General features: G+C 37.6%; 1 protein-coding gene across 1 annotated transcript in view; it reads right to left on the bottom strand.

Moving 5' to 3' along the window:
- ATP2B2 (ATPase plasma membrane Ca2+ transporting 2) overlaps nt 1-21,869 on the bottom strand; it is a 425,551-nt gene that overhangs the window by 310,368 nt on the left and 93,314 nt on the right. The window contains exon 2 of the mRNA XM_074152043.1: nt 3,532-3,583. The gene's annotated coding sequence lies outside the window, so the exon portion shown is untranslated. The remainder of the gene's footprint in view (nt 1-3,531; nt 3,584-21,869) is intronic.

The raw sequence follows: 21,869 nt of genomic DNA, 5'->3' as shown, positions 1-21,869 counted from the left end.
ATTGTTAAGAGCTAGTGTAGAAAAACTTTTGAATAATGAAAACTCAAAATGACTTTTTTCCTGGCTTATGCAAAAACTACACTTATCACTGAGTGTATACAGTACTATCTGTGATGAGACTTTATGTCATTTAGACATACTGGTGTAACTACACAGCACAAGTGTGCAAGCACGCCAGTAGGCAGGACTGCACTAGCTGGATACAGAAATTTAAGGTAGATCCCAGGTATTTTCCCAGACAATGCTGTACTTTTATTATTTATTTTTTTTTAATTTACAAGTCATCATGTAGCAGGACACTGCTCTGCGCATTGGGAATGTCAGTGGATTTCTCAAAATGGTACAGTGTTTGTGGTACTGCTTGTTACCATCACTGACACTCTCCAAGACACACGTCACAAGGAGGCAACAAGGAAAATGTCTCACCAAATGCAGCTCCACACTAAATGCCTTCTTTAAGTGAAGCTGAAAAACACTGCACACTGTTCACGATGATGATTAAAAAAAGAAACAAAACAGTTAAGGTCTGTCTGATTAATTGCTCTACTTAGCTAATTTGATAAGCTCTCAGTCAGTTTTCCATGCCTCTTTCATTGGCTTGATCTACTTCGTAAATTAATCTAATTATGAACACCTGCAATCAAAAGCCCCATCTCTGCAGAAGTTATACAACTCTTATTTATACACGGTATTTTTAAAAAGGTCAATTAAAAAAAAAAAACCACCTCACCGCAAGAAGCATTTCTGGGATACAAGGAAGGCACAAAGTAAGCGTCGTATTACTAAGGGCAGGAACAACAGTTTCCAATGTTTAATTCCCGCTCTATTCAGAAATACAAACTGCATTCTTCAAGAGAATTCTAATAAAAATTACATTACAGCAGATAAAAGATTCCAAGTAATTGCAATGCCCAAACCACATTAATCAGATCAGCCGTACATCAGAGGGTGAATAACAATGCCAGGTTCAATTTAGAGTACCATGGGTATCTGCAAATAAACCAGGGGCTTTACAAAGAAAGCTCGGTATTTTGATACCATATTACAAGCACATAAACTGATAAAACTATTTTGAACAAAAAAAAAAAGTTCAGCTTCATCTATATTGGACATATTTTAGATAATAAAAGATTAACTGTGTAGTTACAAGTCTAGATGTATGACTTACTCTTGATTCACAACTGATAATCAACTCATTTATATTAGCACCAGTACTTCACAGAGGAGATAATTCTTTGCAAATACAGTACAAACACAAAAGTTGCACTGCGGTAATTTTGAAAGTCTGAACTGTAAACTGATTAACTGATTTTCTTTTTTAAAACTAGTTGTACTAGTTGATAGCTCTGATTGATATCTCCAATTACTATTTCTTCCTATTTTTTTCTTGTGAATATAAATTGGAAACAAAAGGAATCACCAAACAATTTTATCCGACTACACAGATTTTTTGACACTAGATTTGCAATTCCTTTTCACAAAGTATTTTGTGTGCAGATTTTTCAATACTCTGTTTTAATCAGCATTTTCTCCCCCTCAAAACCATTAAAGATTGGACAGCATAAAATGAATTTTCCCATCAAAATCAGAAAAATTATAGTTCATTTTATCTGTGGTTTTGTGCTAGCCTTGATAAAATGTGTTTAAAAAAATTAGACAATAATACTGTCAGACTTGCCTAAGTCATAAAAATAATTTGTGTTAGTAAAATGTAATTATAAGCCCTTGAGATTACAATGGTTTCTAGTATTTGTTGCAAAATTATTTTAGCTTAGCAATGCCAAGCTTGGGGCCCTGTTCAGTAATTGTGTAAAGAAAAATTATGAACCCCTGCTTTAGAGACCAAAGTTTGCAGTGGGTTTACTGCTAGATGGACTCCAAAATGAAAGATGCTTTTATCATACCTTAGAGCACAAAATATTGGTCCAATATTTTAAAACTGAGAATATAAGAAAGAGAAATTATTAATAGAGCCATTAACTGTCTTTCTGGGGTTCCCAGATTAATTAAATTGGCAGACACAGTGTTAAGATTCCTTAAGCACCAGCAAGCACCAGCAAAATAGTAGAACTGCTCCAAATAGCACTGTATTGTACAGGACACTATGGAAAAAACTCATGCATTACATGGAAAAGTTGCTAGAATGTGGGAGAAAGTGTATAAAACAAACCAAAAACTGGGAATACAGAAACTTTGGCATTAAAAGACCTGACAGATGTTAAGCTTTTGTTCTTGCATTAACTCTTATTCCAAAGTGATGAGTAATTAAATGTACTATGAAATTGAGCAAGGGCTTGTGCTTGGTCACAATCTGCAAAGATGCACATAAACCTTTATCGTTGACTGTCCAAGACCCTGAAAATCCAAACTATTCCTACAGGGAAACGTGCTTATTAAGAAGCCAATGAATATGCTAGGATTAAATATTTTTATTCAGGAAGCAGCAGTACATTTATAAATGTGACTGGACTCTCCGAAATCCCAAGCAGCAGCTTAACTGAACGTGTCTATTGATTACCTTGACAGTTTAATAAGGCAGATTTTCAATGACTGACTGAACTTAAGTGAACTAGGGAAGAAGATTAAAAGACTGTATCCCTTAAAGCCTTGGCCACTCCTCTGACATCTCTAATCCCCTCAGCTTGGGAAAGCTCTTTATTAACTTCTGGTCTCAGAGGCAAGATCACCGAGTAGCACAGACATCCTTTGGCAAGTAACAGAGAACTTAAGAGGTACGAGGGAGAAAAAAAAAAGAAAAAAAGAAAGAAAAACAAGGGATGGAACCACATGAGGATTCAAGCTAGGTCCAGTAAAAAGCAAGAGGCAAAATAATTAATTTAAAAATATGTATCAGTAAACCCAGAAATACAGAAGGTGTTTTCTACTTAACAGCTAGTTAGGAACCATTTGATAAATGTAAGGCTTGTTTCCAAAAGCTGGTTTATTCATGTCATATCCATAATAAAAGTGGCAATCTGCTCATATTTGGAGAAGGGGAACAGAAGAAACGTGTGGTGCTTTGGAAGAGCACAGGGGCTTATTTTGCCTATACAAAATAAGTTTATGAAATATTTTTAACTGAGTTATTATAAGAAGTTGGCAACCATGGAGAATTACTTAGCATAGATAAAGAGCCTGAAGACATGGAGCCTGGGCAAAATGGGATTCGCTAGACCCCAAGCCGGGTCTTTCGTGTTACTGTTTGCATCTTGTCATTTGGGGACCAGTCATGAATTAGGATGCTACTGCATTACTTGTACTACAAAAATGTGCCCGTCCTGTGCTGTCTGCAATTTTTAACATAACCATCGAAACTTCGAGGCCATCATCAAATTCTTCAGAGATATTTAAAACTAGTTTTTCACTGGATGCTGTACAAAACTGGAAAATTGTCACTAATTCAGTACAAAAGATAAAGACTAAAGTCATGTCAGTGTGTTTATGATCATTTCAAATGACAGACTGACAAAATAACGTAATATCCCCTGGAATGATAATGTGTATAACTTAACAAGATGAAATAATGCTTACCATGAACATAGCGCACAGCGTGATGCAATCTTTGTGCCACGGTACGCAAGCCCTAATAAAAATAAAGAATAAATAGTTTCAATTTTGAAAATATAAATTATGACTAGATACAATGGTGTAAAATCAAAGAAAAAAAAGCATTCCAACCATTTAAAAGCATCTCGTTTCATTTAGATCAAAATGGGTTTATTGCACAATTAATAAAATTAACCTAATCTCTTATGTATCATTCCATAATTGCAAGCTGAAAAGTAAGTCTTTAAAAAAAAATAAAATCCAACACACCCTCCAATATAATTGAGGCATTAAAAAATGTCTAATTAAAAAAAAAATCAAAATAATAATGCATATAAAAGCTATTACTCTTGTGATTTATAATTTTTCTGTAGTAGCACTGAGGTCTCTAAATCTTAAATAGAACTGATAACCTCATTTTTTCTTAGAATCAAATATTCAGAAAGGAAAAATGTATAGTAAATAAATATACACAAGTCAGGGTATATGAAAGTTTTACTCAGTTACTTTTGGAGGAGATGAAAACAAGTATCTCTTCCAAGTATTACATCAAGACAAACATCTAGATATCTCTTCGGTTCACAAATCAAACTACGGGATTACTAGATTTTCAATACAGAATCAATTTAAAACTTTCTGGAGATGATTTTATGCACAGACATAATAATGTGTATACATTGTATTTGTCAAGACACAATTTGCCAACCATACAGTCTTATTGAACACACCATCTTACCACCAGTCAGCTTGTTGCACTAAGCTGTGAGAGTTACATCGCAGTGACAACCTTCTAAGAGTTTCAGAATAGATACATTAAATATCAATTTCTTTTTCAACTTTTCAAAGCATTGTTGGAACACAACACGAACTGAATGTACATTAGGCTATTAACAGCCAAAAAGAGATTCTTTGAATCTGAGTCTCACCGTGAACAACACTCACCTGCTCAGGTCAGAAACCAAATGGATGACAGAACTTATTTGAGAGTCGAGGCTAACTTAAATGAAACTGAAATCTGGACAAGAAAAAGCTAACCCACTTGATTGAAGTGCCATGGAATCTAATTACTACAAGTGATCAAAATATCTTTCTTCCATCCTATGCCAACAGAAGTACTTGCAGTAGTTCCAAGTCAAACACCTTGTTCCACTACCCAGGCTACCAACATCCCTCTTCCACATTTATTCTGCAGGTTTCCCATTATGGAAGCACATGGAAATGGCTGAAAACTAGAGCTCCATCATTTTGAATTGCACGCATAATTCTGGGGCTAAGCAAAAGCAGTTCATCTTCCCCATAAACTGGCAATGCAAGTAAATGTCCGATCAGTGTTCTCAATACTATTTCTCTGACTCTATAAAGACTCGGCGTTTTCAGACTGGGAAAGACAACAAAACCATAGACCAGGATTATAAAACTGTCCCAGCGAAATCAACGCTAGTTTTAATACACGTTGTTGCTTTGATCAGGGATTACTTATGGCTCCATCAAATCAATATTTCTATTCCAAGAGTTTTGGAAAAGTTATAGTTGTTAAAGGTACTGCATATTGCTGTAAAATTCCCTGTAAAGGAGCTTGATCTGAGAAAGCCAGTCACTCGGGAAAAAAATTAGATTCATATAAAATTTATTGTTAAATAAAAACCTTTGTGCTTCATTTGTTTCCCTAAATAGCTTAAACCCTTGCTGGAGCAGAAATTCAGTATGCCTGCAATCACTCATTTCCTACAGTTGGCTGAAAATATGAATAACCATAAAAAATACTAATGATCAAGGAATTTGCTAGAGAGAAAAGTAGTTTATTGATTTTAAAGACTATTTTTGATGAGGGAAAGGTTTCATCTTCCCAAGTCAAACTGAAGATTGAACTATAAAGAAATTGATGCGAGTTCCCATTTATTCAATATCCTAAAAATGTGGAAGAATCATAGAGATGGCAACAGCAGACTCTTCAACAAAACAGCTTCTAATGAGAAAGAAAATAGATTCTGTACAAGGGTACAAGAGGAATTTGATTAGGTATTAAAGGATTCTTTGAAAAGGGGAGGAGACAAGGAAAGGAAAGGTTCTTTTGCCCCTCTTTCAAGCAGCTCTGGGATGCTCACCTGTTGTCAAATGCCTTGAGAACTTTTTTTAAAAATTATTATTTAAAAAAAAAAAACAACACAGATACATCTCTTTACATTGTAAAGCCACTTAAGCAGCCCAAAATATAAGTCCCAGCAGTTCCAATCTATTCCAGCCTGCTCGAAGAACTGTACCCCTACAGGTGTTCCCACACAACAAGAACGCATCAATATTTCTCTCGCAAATCATGCAGGAGCAGAACTGTGATGGCTCCAAATTTAACAAACTAATCTGAGGATGATTAAAGACTGGCTGGAGATACTCAGAGATATATCAATTGCAGACTTACTGATGCCAAGTAAAACCTGTAAAATATTGCATGGTTCCTTCTTATAAGACTCAGGACATACACTGTGCACCCTGTTCATCCACTGTACCAGAGCCAGCCCTAACCTCACCTCAGGTCACTATTTTCATCCTACTGTAACTGCTCCTATGTTGGGTTTTTGGTTTGATGGGATCTTGTTTGTCTGTTGTGGGGGGTTTTTTGTTGGGTTTTTTGTGTTTTTTTGGTTTTTTTTAAAAAACATCAATGAACGCTCAGGCAAACAAAGGTGGCCTGCAACTATTTTACTGTCTCAAACTCACTTGTAATGTTGCAGTTAAACATATTCATTAACTCAGTCTTGGAGATGATTTTGTACTGCTGAAATTGTATCATTTATCCAGTGTTCTATGGCAATTCAGGACTAGCACTCAATAGGTTTATTTTTAGCAAGTGTACCTCATTCACACATTTCGTAGTGCTGCACGGGGATCACTGATCTATATGCATGACTGCAGTGATAAGATCTGGCAACATTCTTTAATAACTGTTTAAACTGTTCTAGTCGTGTGCTTCAAGCAACATACAATTATTCCAACACCTAAAAAGAGCTTTTCCACTTGCAGTATTTTCCACTACTCAATATGTGCACTCTTGCCACCTGATAGTTAAGATTTTCCATTATTTCCTTCATTTGATTTACTCCTTTACAGCCAATGGACAAAGCATGTACATGTAGTTCACAAAAGAGAGCTTAAATGCAATTTGCAAAGGCTGTAAGAAGAGACCCTTTGTTTGATGCACAAATCCACGAGGATTAGGCTGAAAAATATGTTGTCCATCATTACACATTCCTATAAATATAGAGAATGATCTTCATAAAGACAAAAACTTTAACAAAATTAGAAAAATGACATCAGTATTTGGCATGATACTGAACAAAGTCAAAATTTATACTGTAGCTTAGACAGATCAAAGTTGCTTTCTATTTTTCATTTTACAAGAAATTCCAGTAAGAGATGTTTCACTGCAGCACCACTGAATTTCTTTCTAATTTACCTCTTAAGTGTCCTAGAACACTGTTGCTACACAGCAGTGTAGCTACACTGTTGCTACACAACATCTATTAAGATAAACAAAATCACAGAATCATAGAATTGTCTAGGTTGAAGGGACCTTCAAGATCATCTAGTCCAACCATCAACCTAACTGTGACAAAACACCATCACTAAACCATGTCTCTAAGCACTATGTCAACCCGTCTTTTAAATACCTCCAGGGATGGTGCCTCAACCACTTCCCTGGGCAGCCCATTCCAATGCTTTAGAACCCATTCCGTGTAAAAATTTTTCCTAATATCCAATCTGAACCTCGCCTGGCGCAACTTGACGCCATTTCCTCTTGTCTTATTGCCTCTGACTTGAGAGAAGAGACCGACCCCCGCCTCTCCACAACCTTCTTTCAGCGAGTTGAGAGTTGTAGAGAGCGAGAAGGTCTCCCCTCAGCCTCATAAATTGAATTTGTTTAAAGTTATCATGGATGTAGTTTTTTAATCAAGCATAATGCTTTTGTTAATATAAGGGAAGGCAGAGCTTTGGGTGAAGGTGGGATAAACAGAGCAGTCACGGCATTGGGACTGAGCCTGGGAGGGAAAACATCCTGCTGGTGATCATCCTGTGTAGTAAAAGAGACCTCAAAACCCAACTCCATCTGGCCTTTCATCCCAGGTCAAAGTTTACAAATGTTTGAATATTGAATGAACGAAACTCTAGACCTGGTAAAGCAACATGCCATTTTTCTGAAGTGGACACTCTGGCAGGTAATATGTACAGGCTGAGGGCCGTGGCATTAGCGAAAATTCCATAGTGAACTGTGCAATTCGAGCTGGTAGAGAAATGAAATCACAACATTTGCAAGTCGGGGAAGACAACAGAAAGACAAACTACACTGATACTCGGAAAATACATTACCATGGAAGGAGAGAAATTACTTCTTTTTCAATTAAATGGTTGTCATGAGGCATTTTGTCTTCCACTACCACCCCCCTGCAACAGTGGTACAGACTTCTACTACACCTTCAATTGTTTCCATCTTCCATAAACCTAGTATTATTTCAAGTTTAGCTTACAATGTGAAATGCATCTCATCCTTCTTATAATTCCCCGGGATTTCAGTATAAGTAATTATAGCATTACAAAACAAAACTGACAGCCTATGTGTTAGCACAATATGTCAAAAAGACAGGCAGTAAAGCCTCTCGGTGGCTGTGGTACATCTACTGTCATCTCTCATCAGGTGATGAACAGAAAATGCAGCAAGTGACGGGTTTCCTTGTTCTATTATATGAGTCAAGGGCGTTCTTCTGAAGAGGTTGTTCTCTCAGACAAGACCTAGCTAGAAATGTGAGCTGGAAACACTGCCCCATAGCACTCTTACATTTTCAAACATGCAAACCTGGTGCTTCCTTTAACGAAGTGACTGAAATTAAAATCAAGGTGAAATTTCACTGAATTTCACTGAATTTTTTTAGAGTTGGAAGGGACTGTATAGATCATCTAGTCCAACTCCCCTGCTGAAGCAGGATTGCTTAGAGAATGCTACTCAGGACTGCATCCAGGCAGGTCTTGAAAATCTCCAAAGAAGGGGACTCCACAACCTCCCTGGGCAGCCTGTTCCAGGGCTCTGTCACCCTCACCGTGAAGAAATTCTTTCTCATATTCGAGTGGAACCTCCTATGTTCAAGTTTGTGCCCATTTCCTCTTGTCCTGTCACTGGGAACCACTGAAAAGTCTGGCTCCCTCCTCCTTCAACCCACCCTTCAGATACTTATAGGCATTAATAAGGTCTCCCCTCAGCCTTCTCTTCTCCAGGCTAAAGAGTCCCAGCTCTCTCAGCCTTTCTTCATAAGGGAGATGCTCCAATCCCTTAATCATCTTTGTTGCCCTTCGCTGGACTCTTTCCAGTAGTTCCCTATCCCTCTTGAATTGGGGAGCCCAGAACTGGATGCAGTATTCCAGTTGTGGCCTCACCAGTGCAGAGTAGAGGGGGAGAATGACTTCCCTATTTAACCTCAAGTCACTCTTGAAGATAGAAAAGAGTTGGAGGCACCAAACAGAGAACACTGCTCCTCTTCTTGGTCATGAAAGTTATAGATGCTTTAATTAAAATAATCCCACTCATTTCACTTGGAGATCCAAGATCACTGATGCCCTCACAGATGTTTTATGTCATTGGTGACCTAAGCCGTTAGGAACAAGAAGACAGCAGAGCTGATAATAAGAGTGTTAGTGTGCGATGTCAAAACCACTTCCGGAAGTGACTCTGCCTCAGTGTTACCAAAGAGTCTTGGCTGAGACCTCACGATACACTGAGTGCTGCTTTGGGGATGTTTGTCAATGGAAATGTCACTCTGGTGCAGGGAAGGGGGGGAAAGGGGTTGAGTTGTGGGTTTGGTTAGGTTTTGTTCTTTTTTTCCTGTAGTTTTTTTTACCTTGTCTTTATTTTAAAGATGCAGAGTTAAAATGATAAAAAAAGGCATTCAACACCTAAGAAACAAATATTGACATATATCCACTTGTATTATATCTGCAACATATTTGTATACACAAGAATTTATACAATGAGTATTCTAGAAATGAATTTAAGGCAACAAATATGAACGGACAATTTTACCTGAATCATTTCATAGATCCAGATTAATGTGATGTTAAAGTTTCATAAGATACAGTTGGACATTTAGTTGGTGACCTATATTGTACTTGGTATGGTTAGAGGTTTAAGACATTAGTCTGTATTATCTATTTTATTCAAAGGTCATCTATTGTAGATTTAAAACAGGAAAGAAGGTATCAGGTGTCTTAAGTGTTATGACTCTCTGTTCCCCTGAGGTATTCACTTTTAAAATAAATAATGAAACCAGTATTTCAAATTTTAAGTGCTGGAATCAAAGCCATATATTTCAAAAGATTTAAGGTGATATCCGACCTTCATTTGCCTCAACATTATTCATATCCCAAGAGGTCCAACTTTTGTTCTTCTGAAATGGTTTTGGTTATAAGATCATTTAGTAGCTCAAAAGGCAAAGTACCATCTTTACCACAGACACATTAGACATGAATTTTCTAAATATTCCTTTTTATTACTAACAAATGGGCTGGATTTGTAGCAGAACTTGAACCGTTTCAAAGAAAATAAAACAATTATGACTCAGCTTATGTGCAAACACCTTCACTATTTGTTTTTACCACCACTTCATAAATTGGAGTTATTACCAATTCCTTTAATAATTTGTCTCTCTGGTTCTAGAGGATTATCTGGGCTAGAAGTATCCTCAGATAATAACAACTATATGATAATATAGAGCTTTACAGCTGTATTCAACACAGATATAGATTGTTTTCTCCCAGAGATCAGTTCAGTGATCCAATAACATTTCTAGACAGTTTAAGGCTGTACAATAAACACCCTGTAAAAAATAGTTCAAAAAAGGAATGAGATTCACCTCTTAAAAAGTCTCAAAAAATTGTTTGAAAAATATAATTTTTTTAATTAGAAAAAAAGCATATTTGCTTATTTCTGAAAGCAAGAGTCGATGGCTAACAAAATGCTGCTTTTCAGGCATTCCCAGCTAGAAATCACACATTTTTTAGGCATGTAAGGCTTCTTGGCCACTTTCAGAGCTGCCCATGTGTGGAGCAGGCATCCAGCCAGCAAACAGCACAGTAGCCAGCTTCCGCATGGCCAACTGCGCCCAGAAAGGGAATCAGCTGGAGGAGCCGCATGTTGGAAGCTGCTGCCATCTACCTCTGCTGCAAGGCGGCCTTACTCTGGGACAGCATGGACACGTTCACACCACATGGCTCATTATGCTAAATCAAACCTGCTATCAACTACATGCCAAAAGGAGGGGAGAGGGGAAAGGATTTGTAAACATTTTGGGGGAAGAAATGACATGACCATAGGCTACTAGGGCTACGTACTTGCAGCAGACAAAAAATAATAATATATATTCATGTAGAGACCAAGAAAATACGTTTGTTGTGCAGCGGGTTACACAAAAGCAATGCCTCCAAGCCTCCTGCACGACAGCAGGAGCTGCCAACGGGGGATAAGCAAAACCACAAAGCAAGCAACCTGGTTTAGCAAAAAAACACAAGTTGCTCATCTCAACAAAGTACAGGTTTAATGAACACAGCCACTCAACAGATACTTTCTTTGAAACAAAACCAGTTATGGGAAAGAAGAGTCCACCATTCTCTCTCAGTAGTCTTAAACTCATCAGCTAGGAATGGTTGTGTTATCCCAACCCTGGATAAACCACTCATTTGTTTCATCTCATTTGTAATTTCTCAACATCATTCCATAAAACAGAAGTAACGTGCCAGAGTCCAAATACTCTTTCCACTGTAGCCATTATTAAAATTATATATTCCTCCCAACTTACTTTTTGTCCAATTGCCATTGGTACTTTTGAGCTTTACTTCCCTCACTCTGAAATGTTGTTCTTAGGCACGGCCCCTTTCCCTCCTTTCTACTTTCTTAATATATGTAAATGTACAACAAGAATCTTCGAAGCCATCCAACAAAACTGGGTATCAATTTCTCATTAGAAATCTCTGCAGCAGCTTTGGGAAACTCAGCCTACCCTCTGTGATTTTGTTAAAAGAAAAAAAAATCCAGGTAAGCGGTCAAAGAATCATTGACATTTTTATCGTATGGATGTATTTTTTTTTAATTTATTCATGCAGAAATATTTTTAAAGACTGTTCAGTTACAGAGGCTTTAACACAGTGTTATTACATAACTAGTTCAACAGCTTCCCCCACCATGTACTCTTCTCCGCATGTAAATTTTTTGAAGTTATTTCTAAGGCAATAACTCGGTATCAAAAGTTTAATTTCAGAGTGTGACAGATGACAAATATCTTCTTCCTATTTAAGTGCTCCCCCCACAGTGCTATTCTAGTCTGTGCAGAATATAAATGACCAGCTAAAGAATAAGAAAAAATAGAGAGAATTATGAAGTATTTTGATAATAATCTAGTTTAAAGCATTTTTCAAGATTTTTCATTAAAATCCACATTTAAGGGAGAACTAAAACAAAGGGGGAAGATGCTACCCTCCCCAAGTGATGCTGACTGAAGCACGTTTCTTCAAGAGCTTCAAAGATTTGCTTAGCAATACATCACTCTCCTGTCCCCTTCCAAGGAAAAAAAAAAATATATATATACACATTTAGAATTTATGCTAGCTACATTTATTGTAAATACATTTATGACTATGCAACAAAGGAATGCTGCCAGGCCGCTCCACTTAGAAAGGACTAATTTCTGCAACCTTCTTTCAGTATAAAGGACTGCAATAAGTTTAATGCAGCGGTTCAGTAGGGGCTTAAATACTGAACTCGGCCACATCTCAAAAGCTCATAGTACTGCAAGCCTTCATGTAAGAAAGATGACTCAACCTTAATATTAAACCCACCCAACTGTCCAGCAAGATGCTTAACCTTTTTAGTAATACAGAGAAAATAGGCTTAATCTGCTGCTCTGCTTGCTCTTATACCAGATGTTCACAAGGATTCTGTGATTCTGACTGCATCACGGGATGGGCTATGCTATTACTGAATTTTTATCACGCTACTACTTTTTCAAATATTAGAGGATAATAAGAACTTTCTTTTTTTGTGCTTCTTTCTGCTTCTTTTTTACCTGAATATCACTGGGAAGATTCCCAGCTGATGTACACGGGAAAATAACTTTATTCCATCTTGAAGAATCTCTCTCAGCCCCTAGAGAAAGCTTTGCATACACTTGAAGAGAACCCTCAAAAGGGCTATAATTCTATCCTCGTTTAGTTTTGCTGGCTAGTGGAGTGTACATCCTGCTCTATAAAGGTCATGGCCATAGGCAAGGCCCGCGAAGGGATAACCTGCAGCTTAGCTAAAGATCTTCTCGCGGGAAAGAGCTATAAAACACTGAAATTACAGCAGTTTTCCAGGCAGGCAGATCCTAACCATAAGCATCTCACTATGAATTTAGAAAACTAGAAGCACCCCCATCATTTCACACCATGCTTTAACACACCTTCTTTTTTTATTCATGTGCATGGGTTGAGGGCAGGGTACAGGTGCCTCTCTGCTGGGCACAGAGCAGCACTATGGGAAGATCCAAGCTCAAGTCCCAGTAAAAGCACAGACACTTCCCTAGTGCTGTTCCAGAGTAATTAATTCTCAGTAATAAAATTGTGTTACTGCTGGCTCTGGAGGCAGCTTGGCTGCCCCTACTGAGCGTCCCACCTGCATTGCAGACGTAATGGGGAGGTTTCACAGTAGATTTATTCATTAAATGAAGATGCCCCCCCGGACCAAAAGTTTAGGATCACTTAGGAGCGATTAAGAGAGTTCCTACAAAGTATCCGAGCATTTTTTACGTGCATCCAAACTTACAGATTTGACAAAGGATTTACACCTCCCTGTTCATACAACTGTGGTTAAACTGTTTTTTCTGACAAACTTGCCTGAAAATCAATTAATTTTCTCTGTTAAGGTCTTCCAAAGCACCAGAAAAGTATGGTGACAACACTTCCAAGAAAGATTATTTATGCAAAGATGCCTTCCGGAATTTTCTTAAATTAAGTTCAACGGAGTTGTCACAGCTGGTTTTCCCATCGCTTATAGTAACCATACGTATACTTATTCATTACAAATTGTTATTAACTACACATGCTACAACTTGAACTATTGCAAGGTATCTTGCCACTGTAGTCCCATATCACTCTTACAGAAGTAAAAAAAAAAAAGAAAAAGTAAAAATAAATATAGGCTACCAGAGGATTTGCACCAACTAAATTGCTGTCCAGAGGCATCATGAAACCCTGAACATTAAAGACTGCTGATGTATTAGAACTCCTTCAGAAATGAAAGGATGGAGAAATGAAACACAGAGATATATCCCAATTTCATCGCTGTGATCTGTAGATAACACATTCTGCTGGCCAAAGGAGTATTATCATTCTGTTGCAGGTTACAAATATAGTAACTGTCATACACAAATGCAGCTCCCATAGAGCTTTCAACTGTACGTTGGCTGATTTTGACCCCTCTAGTTCAAGGAGATAAACGAATTTCCCCTCTTTGAAGGGAACAAGCTGTGCTTCTGGAGCACATTCCGTCCATTATTTACAAGATTTCTGGCATGGAGTTTCTAAGAGGATATAGACTTATCAGGAAAATAAACAAATACTACAGGTAAAGCCTACGAAGAAAAGAAAAAGGCTGTCAAACTGTCTTTAACAGCATTCTCAATCAGAGTTCCTGGAGTTACTATAATTTAACCACCTCCCTTTATGTGTGTCATTTATTGTTGTTGTTTTCTCTATTTCAAAAGAAAGAGCTCCAGAGTTTTCTTGATACAGACAAGAAAAACAGTGCAGATAAAACGAAATAAGCCCGATGAATCACCTCTATCCCCAACTAGAAGCATAATACTTAGATGTCATCATCTTTCCTTTTCATTTTCCTTTTCTTCCCTTTTTTCTGCCTTGATGCCACCAACAAAAAAAATTTTGGTCAGGGGAGACTTGAAAACTGGCTAATGAAGTTCCAAAGTGGTACAGGCAGAATTAGTCTCAAATTATTTCTGGTCTAAGTTAAAGCAACAATTCTTACAAGGACCAGGATTATAATCCTAATAAGTTGATATTTACTACTGTAGAAAGATATAAAAATTTGCAGAAGATTAGATATTCCTGAATACTTCTTCCTCTGATCTTGCAACTTTTAGTTTCTTTAGAGCAGCAGTTTTCTCAATAATAACAACAATAAAAACCAAGATAGTTTTGGAGTATGTGAATAATGATGGGACTGTCATGACAATTTGCAAAAATTCTGTACGACCTCATACCAAGACATTACGTACAGCAAGAAGCATCTGACATAGATTTCTCTGTAAATTAATCTGTTAGCTTTTTATGCAAGACGTGTTATGCTTTGCCTGTTTATTAATGCCTGACTCAAAAGCGGCAATCAATTAAATTTTCTTTGATTAACTAAAACACAGAAATTATTTTCACGACACATAACGAAGTGGTTCAAGATGAATTCTTCTGATTACAAAGCAGACAACAGGCCATTTTATCAATTAAAATGGAACAATGAGATGCCAGTGAAAATTTTTCTTGTGATTGATAGCCAGCTCTACTCCTAAACTATTCCTTCGCCCATCTGTGGCTGGACTTTTGAAAGAATGCTTACAAGAGCTGCTTGGAGAAATATTGTTTTGTTACCAGTACTTTAACATGCTAGGACTATTCCCTGCAAGCTCTTCATAAAAGAATTCACTGGAACACAATACCAAATACTCTTTTTAAAAATCAAGTGATAATAATCTGTCCTCTATTAAAGGCAAACCAGTGGTCTTTCAGCGAAGCATGAAGGAAAAGCAGTAAGTATTTTAAAACATTTCTTAGCTCTCCAAGACTTCCTCTGCATAGCTTTCCCCCACACTATTGTCACAAAAAGGCAATGCTGACAGCTCTTCAGGCTCCAGCAGGAAGCCACCCACACGCAGATCCAGAAAAATTCTGCCTTGATAAACTGGCTTCTCCTGGCCAGACCTCGACGTGCCGTCGCACCTCTTCCCACAGCAACGTGGCGCTGGCAGGATCTCCCTCTGGGGACTCATCATCTGCCACCAAAAGCACTCTGCAACCAACAGCGTTGCTTCCAGCCCACTTATCCATAGGATCCAGGAGCAGAGGAGGAGGCTACGTGCCTTCTATGAAGGCTCCCATTCCATCTCCTGTCTACCCTGCCCTCAAAATACATCGTGGTCTCAGGAGGCGTGTTCCCCGCGTGTTCCCCAAAGCCAGAACTAGGCCAACTGTCCCACTTCCCCTCAGCAGAGGAAGGTTTATGGGCAGGATCAAGAAGCACGTGCGAATAGAAAATGCAGTCTGCCAGAAGTTACTGCACTGCAGAAGGATAGACAAACAGCGGCAAAGTCAAGTTTATTCCCCAGGGTAATACCATAAAGGATGCTCATGCTAGCTTAGTTCCCTTGTAATTACCTACCAAAGATAGCCATTAGTCACCAGTATTTTCACAACTATTAGAATACATTTCAGCTGAAATTTTCTGTGACAAGGGGTTTCACTAACCTCTGTAAATTTTATACATTTAAAAAAACAGATCCCTTATTATGGATAAGAGGTTTTATTTTTACTGTGCTTCTTCACAGGGGAAACAACACATAGAATAAAGAGTATACAGTTAAAATAAATTGATTTTTTCAAGATCATTTCTAAGCATGTAAGCAAATATGTGAGGAAATACAGACATAAAATAAGATTGTTTTAAAGGTTATAATACCGTACCATATTTATCTCCCTTCTCTGATAAAGTGTGCTTTTTGACAAAAGAAAATGGAAGGGGGATCCAAGGCAATAAAATCACTGCCATCAACTAAAGGAAATATAACATGATTTCAGTTGTACCAGAGATGAGACCCATTAAATGCAAATACATTCAAAAATACTACTCATAAAGTGTTTTGGAGGTCTTCAATAACTTTTTTGTAGAACGCGTCATTCACGGAATAAATGCAGATGTATTAAATTGTCTGTGATGTGATGTAATTAATTTTGAGTGATGTATTAAATTTTTAAGAGATTTCTGACCCTCATTTGAGATCACAAACATCTGGACCCGCGGTGACTTCCGCATGCACAAATATGGCTAAGCCAAGTGCATGAGAATCTTCCAAAGTCTTGCCCAAAATACTCAGAAACGTTTACCACATCAGTGATGATTATATGATAAAAACACATCAAGATTATGTAAATTCCAATTGATGCCAAATATTTGACTTCACACAACGAGCACCCACATGCCAAACTAATGAAGCTGGAAAGCAATATAAATCATGATTAGTATTCCTTTCAAGAAGAAGTGAGCCAACAAATAAAAGTTGGCAAAACATTAGCACTACTTTTCAGTAACTGTTTGCAAAGGTAGAAACATACCAGGTTTTCAGCAAGTAAATAACCTGTAACCAATAGCTGTCCACAAACCAGATTAGAACCAAGAAAACCACTGTTTATGTAGGTATTACCACGTATTACCTATTACTTATATCATCATCATTACTCCAGATTTCCCCATCTGGATGCCCCCAGATTCAATTCAAAGTTTTTACCCAATGCTGTCACCACTTCTTCAGTTAATGAGCCATGAGCTCCACTCACAGGTACTTCCAGTACATATAATGTGCAACATAAGCAACGCTTTGGTTTGCAAACTGGCTTTATTTACTGCTTGAACTGAAGATGACTCTTCAGATATCTACAACAGCAGCACAAAAGCCATTTCTCCAGCTTCTAATAGGGTTACAAAAAAAAAAAAAATTAAAAATCTATATTTTTTCCTGCTTTTTCAAGCAGCAAGTAGCTCTAATACCACTAGAAACTGCAACTAAAAAGCACCGCAAAGCCTTTCTTTACTTCCACCAGAAGTCACTTATTTTCTGTAACTCCATTATAGTTTACATCTGGTAACTGGGAAACATTTCTGTTCAAGTTACTTCAGTTCCGCAGAATAAAACCTGCCTCAGAGGAGCACACTGCTGCTGAATTTTGCTTCCACAGACAGGCCAAAGACAATATTCAAGAGCCATGATTTGTCCTCGGTTAGAAGAGGGGGACGGGGTGGGAAATCAAGGGTCAGGAGCTGGGTCCTGTGCCCTGGGCTTTGTCTGTGGCCCTTCGGCGGCCGAGCTGCAGGAACCACTGAAACACCTTTTGCCTCTTTTGGGTTTTATTTTTTCCACTTCTCTCCCATTGCTGTCCATTATTCTTCTTAAGAACAGAACAGACTTCAACTTTGACAGCTGAGCTTAAGCAAAAGTTTGTCTTAAAAAAATAAAAAGCATATTCAAACAAATAGGAGAAAAAGTTCTAATAAACAACTTGATTTATCTGTGTTTGGTTTTACGGTGTAACTTTTCTTTTTTTTTTAGAAAAAACCTGTTCAAATTGTTTAAAAGAAACAAATAAACCAAAAGAATACAAATTACCATGATAAAATGCAACAAAATTTGTAATATTTTCCATCTTAGCAGGCTTTTATAATTACATTTTCTCTCAACAGTAAAAGCTTGCCTCCAAACAGTACCCCTTATATTGTGTTAAGTGCCAAAGACTCAAAGAAATGCATTCCCCCAATTATTTCTCATGAGTAGTACATTATGTTTACTATTGAATACATTTATAGTGCTACCGGTGGCACACTAAATATATACTTACAAAAAAGGCTGGATTTATTTCCAGCAAATAAAAAGCTTTCCATCTCTAGGGGACCAAGCTAACTGTGGTCCATTCAACCATCGTACTCAAAACATTAATTTAAGACAGTTTGATTACTTTCCTGCTGAGGACAGATGGCTCTTGTATCTAGATGAATCTCCAACATGATTTATGTTTATGGATCCAATGGTTAACAAGGACCCAGGTATTTTGACATAAAAAGGCATACTTCTTCAAGAGGCTTTTTTTTCAGAAGCCAAAAGAGCATACAATATTTCCCATCAGAGTCACATGTAACAAAATATTGCACATTTCAAAGCAAGGATGCATTAATTTTACTGAAAAATTCTCTGCTCTCATTTTACGTACATACATATTTAACCAAATAGTGGACATTTTCTCTTATTACGCTCCCTACTCTCGCTTACTACTCTTACTACTGGAGATTCCAGCTGTCCACTTCAGTCAGCGTTAAGAAGGCCAATTTTTGGAGAAGCAGGGAAGAAGAGGGTTGTTTTCATTTTTTAAGTAAGTCCATTTTCAGCTGGCTCAGATTGACCATCTATAACCAGTAACAAGCTTTACAGTAGCCTTCGTCTTCATCTTTTCATTTATCTTGCCTTTATTCCCCACAAACTAACAAAAAAGCTTTCAGGGATTTTCAAAGTGACCCAAACCCATTGGTGCCAAATGGAAAATATGTATTTTATTGTAATATCCTATAATCAGGACCCTGTTGCAAAGGAATACTCTGTATAAAACAGACATTATCCCCTTACAAGTGAAAAAAGGATTCCTTTAAAACAACAACCAAAAAAAAAAAAAAATTGTTCCATTATACTCCATGTATCTAATTTGTGTAATAATAAAAGTTTCCTTCTCAGGGAGCTTTTCTGCAGCATCTGAAAGTGCATTTTATCCTTCATTACTATATGTTGCATTTTCAAAAATCAATGTAAACATAAGATAGCAAAACCACATAAAATGGGTTTTTACCCGCAGTGTAACATAGGAGATATGACAAGTGAACAAAATGTGATGTTGAAGAGCAGCGCATCACATCTGTGAGAAGCATCTTCCTCCACACCTGGTATTCACAACAGGAACTCCTCCACTGACAGAGGGTACAGAAATAACTAGTCTGACTTTCCTAGACATAGAGGTTTGGGCTAAGAAACTAGCAGAAATACCAGCATTTATCATCTTAAGGCATCAACACTTCAACACTCTATGTGAAGACAGAGCAGGTGATTCATGGAGCAGCAAACTGTTCTCAAAGCCAGTAATTTACTATTCTATAGGATGCGGATCAATATCCTTCAGCTTTATGAACTGTTTCACTCAAGTTACTGTTCCTGCCGCACCTTTACTTCACAGAGGAGAAGTTTAAATCAAAACCACAGGATAAAGTCGAGATGATGTGCCAGCGGGGAGGCCCAGATCAGATGCGAATTCTCCTGCGTGCCTTGCAACCCCCTGTGAGCCAGATACTCGGGAGTGCTCAGCACCACAATGAAGCAATCACATTTTCAAGTCCTGCTGCCAATAACAAGAGTTCCCAGATAATGAGCACATTTACAAATCTCACCACTAAATGCAAGAACTGTGTAAGAGAAATTTATTCAGTAGTGGAGAAGGCGGCTAAGGAAAGAAGAGACCACTGGAGATCTCAGAGCCACGTCTGGGGGTAGAATTGGAATACTAACATTTATACATATCACTAGACAGCCAGCTTTTAAAAAATAAGCACAGCAAACAGACAACAAACCCACCCTACAGTTTCCCCAACGCTGAGGTACTCCCTGCCCTCGCACACAGAGAAACACACGCAAAGCCTGTGTGGCTTGCACGCACCCAAAAGAAAAACTAGTGGTGTGAGCTTAGGGGAAAAGGAGCTCAACAGTGAAAGGGAAATGGCCAAACTGAACATTACCTAAAATAATCCAAACCAAGTAGTGTTAAAATTCTCTTTTGGCATTTAAATAATGTGCATGTTTTTGTTCATTTCAATGGCAGCTTGCAAATCTCACTGAAGCTTAATAAAAATCACAGTGTTTTATAAACACAAACTATTAAATCAGCTGCCATTTATTACTACAATGAAACAAGAAATGGCAACTCTAATATATCCCATCTGTCTAAACGGTAACGAGCCCACGCAAAACTCATTGCAAGGTCAAACCCAATTATTTTCCTTTGGATCATCCAGTGCAAACAAAGTTCACGTCAGCTCAGGTTCCAACAGCAGAAACAAGCAAGAAGAACTGCGGTTCCCAAAACTGTATTATGCCAATCAGATATTTCTCGGCTTTTGAAACCTTATAAGCGTTCACTTTAAATCGATTTCACACAATGAGCATTTGAACTGGAATTTATTTGTAAACAGCGACGCTTGTTTTTCAGGGTGCTGCTAACCTATTTGGCGACCTGCTCCCAAGATACAGGCGTTGGACTTACTCTGAGGTGTGAGATTTGCGGCAGTCAGGGCCAACGTAGACTTCAAAAAAATCAAAGCACAGAGCTTTTGTAGAGAATTTTATCCTCTGCCATTATAAAGCTTTTTTAAACCTAAACGTATGTTTAAACATTATCCTCTAACGCCGGTTGGAAAGCTGGGCTCCTTCAAAACACACCAGTCTACTTGCACCAAAGAAAGAACCCACACATCACACTGCCTCCAGTATCAGCCATCCCTTTTGCTGGAGGTAGAAGTTCAGTGTGAAAGTAGTAAAACATTTTTTTTATTACTTTTGTCAGAAAAGAAAACACTGATTATGGATATGATCATAGCCACTATCTACTGAGGTTTGCCATAATCACAAGATATAATTTTCAAAATTTGCATGCCTTCAAAATAGCAAAACCACCAAAACGCTGAAAAGAAAAGCACACCCCTAGACAAAACCCTACTAATAAATAAATAAATGTATAAAATAACAAGGAGGAAGGTTAATAGCTGCAAGACCAAGTTGGAATCAGTAGTCAAAAATTATGTTACATTATTCTATTGTACAACAGAAAAAAAGAACCTAGTCTGAGGCAGGGATGAGAGCTTATAAATCAGCAATTCTGTATCTTTTTCAGGTAAAGTCTTTGTGCTGCAGCGAATAACTCAACGAGTGAGAGCTCTTTAAAAGTCTGAACTGCACTTGTGTGAGGCTGCTCGTAACAACCTTCAATGATGGCACTGTAGTCTCAAAGTTTTTTTGAAATTAGAATAGCAATTTTTAAGCTATGAAGATTTGATTGTCCAAAGGGATACCATTAAAAACTGAATGATCAGGGTGAGGATGAGTGTATCCAAATTACTCTGGACTTATAAGAATGGGATCAAAGCCTGGACCAGGACCCAGATTTTACAGCAGCCTTTGCATTAGATAAACCAAAATATGCAGCCTGCATCATGAGATCCTTCTGCAACTCACACCCATCTCTATTGAGAGCAAATACTTGTTTCAAGGTATTTATTATGTACTAGCTTTGGTAAACTATTGAGCACAGTAACTAGTTTCAGATGCTTATCTTAACACACTTGGCAGAGATCAAACCAGCTCACCATAAATAAAATAACATTGTAAAAACCAAGTAGACAATACAGACAATACACAGCATCTTACATTAACACCAAACAAAAT

Source organism: Numenius arquata, chromosome 8, assembly GCF_964106895.1.
Source record: "Numenius arquata chromosome 8, bNumArq3.hap1.1, whole genome shotgun sequence".
In the NCBI taxonomy this organism is placed as follows: domain Eukaryota; kingdom Metazoa; phylum Chordata; class Aves; order Charadriiformes; family Scolopacidae; genus Numenius; species Numenius arquata.
The sequence above is the reverse complement of the archived record's forward strand: the minus strand, read 5'-3'. Positions and strand labels throughout refer to the sequence as shown.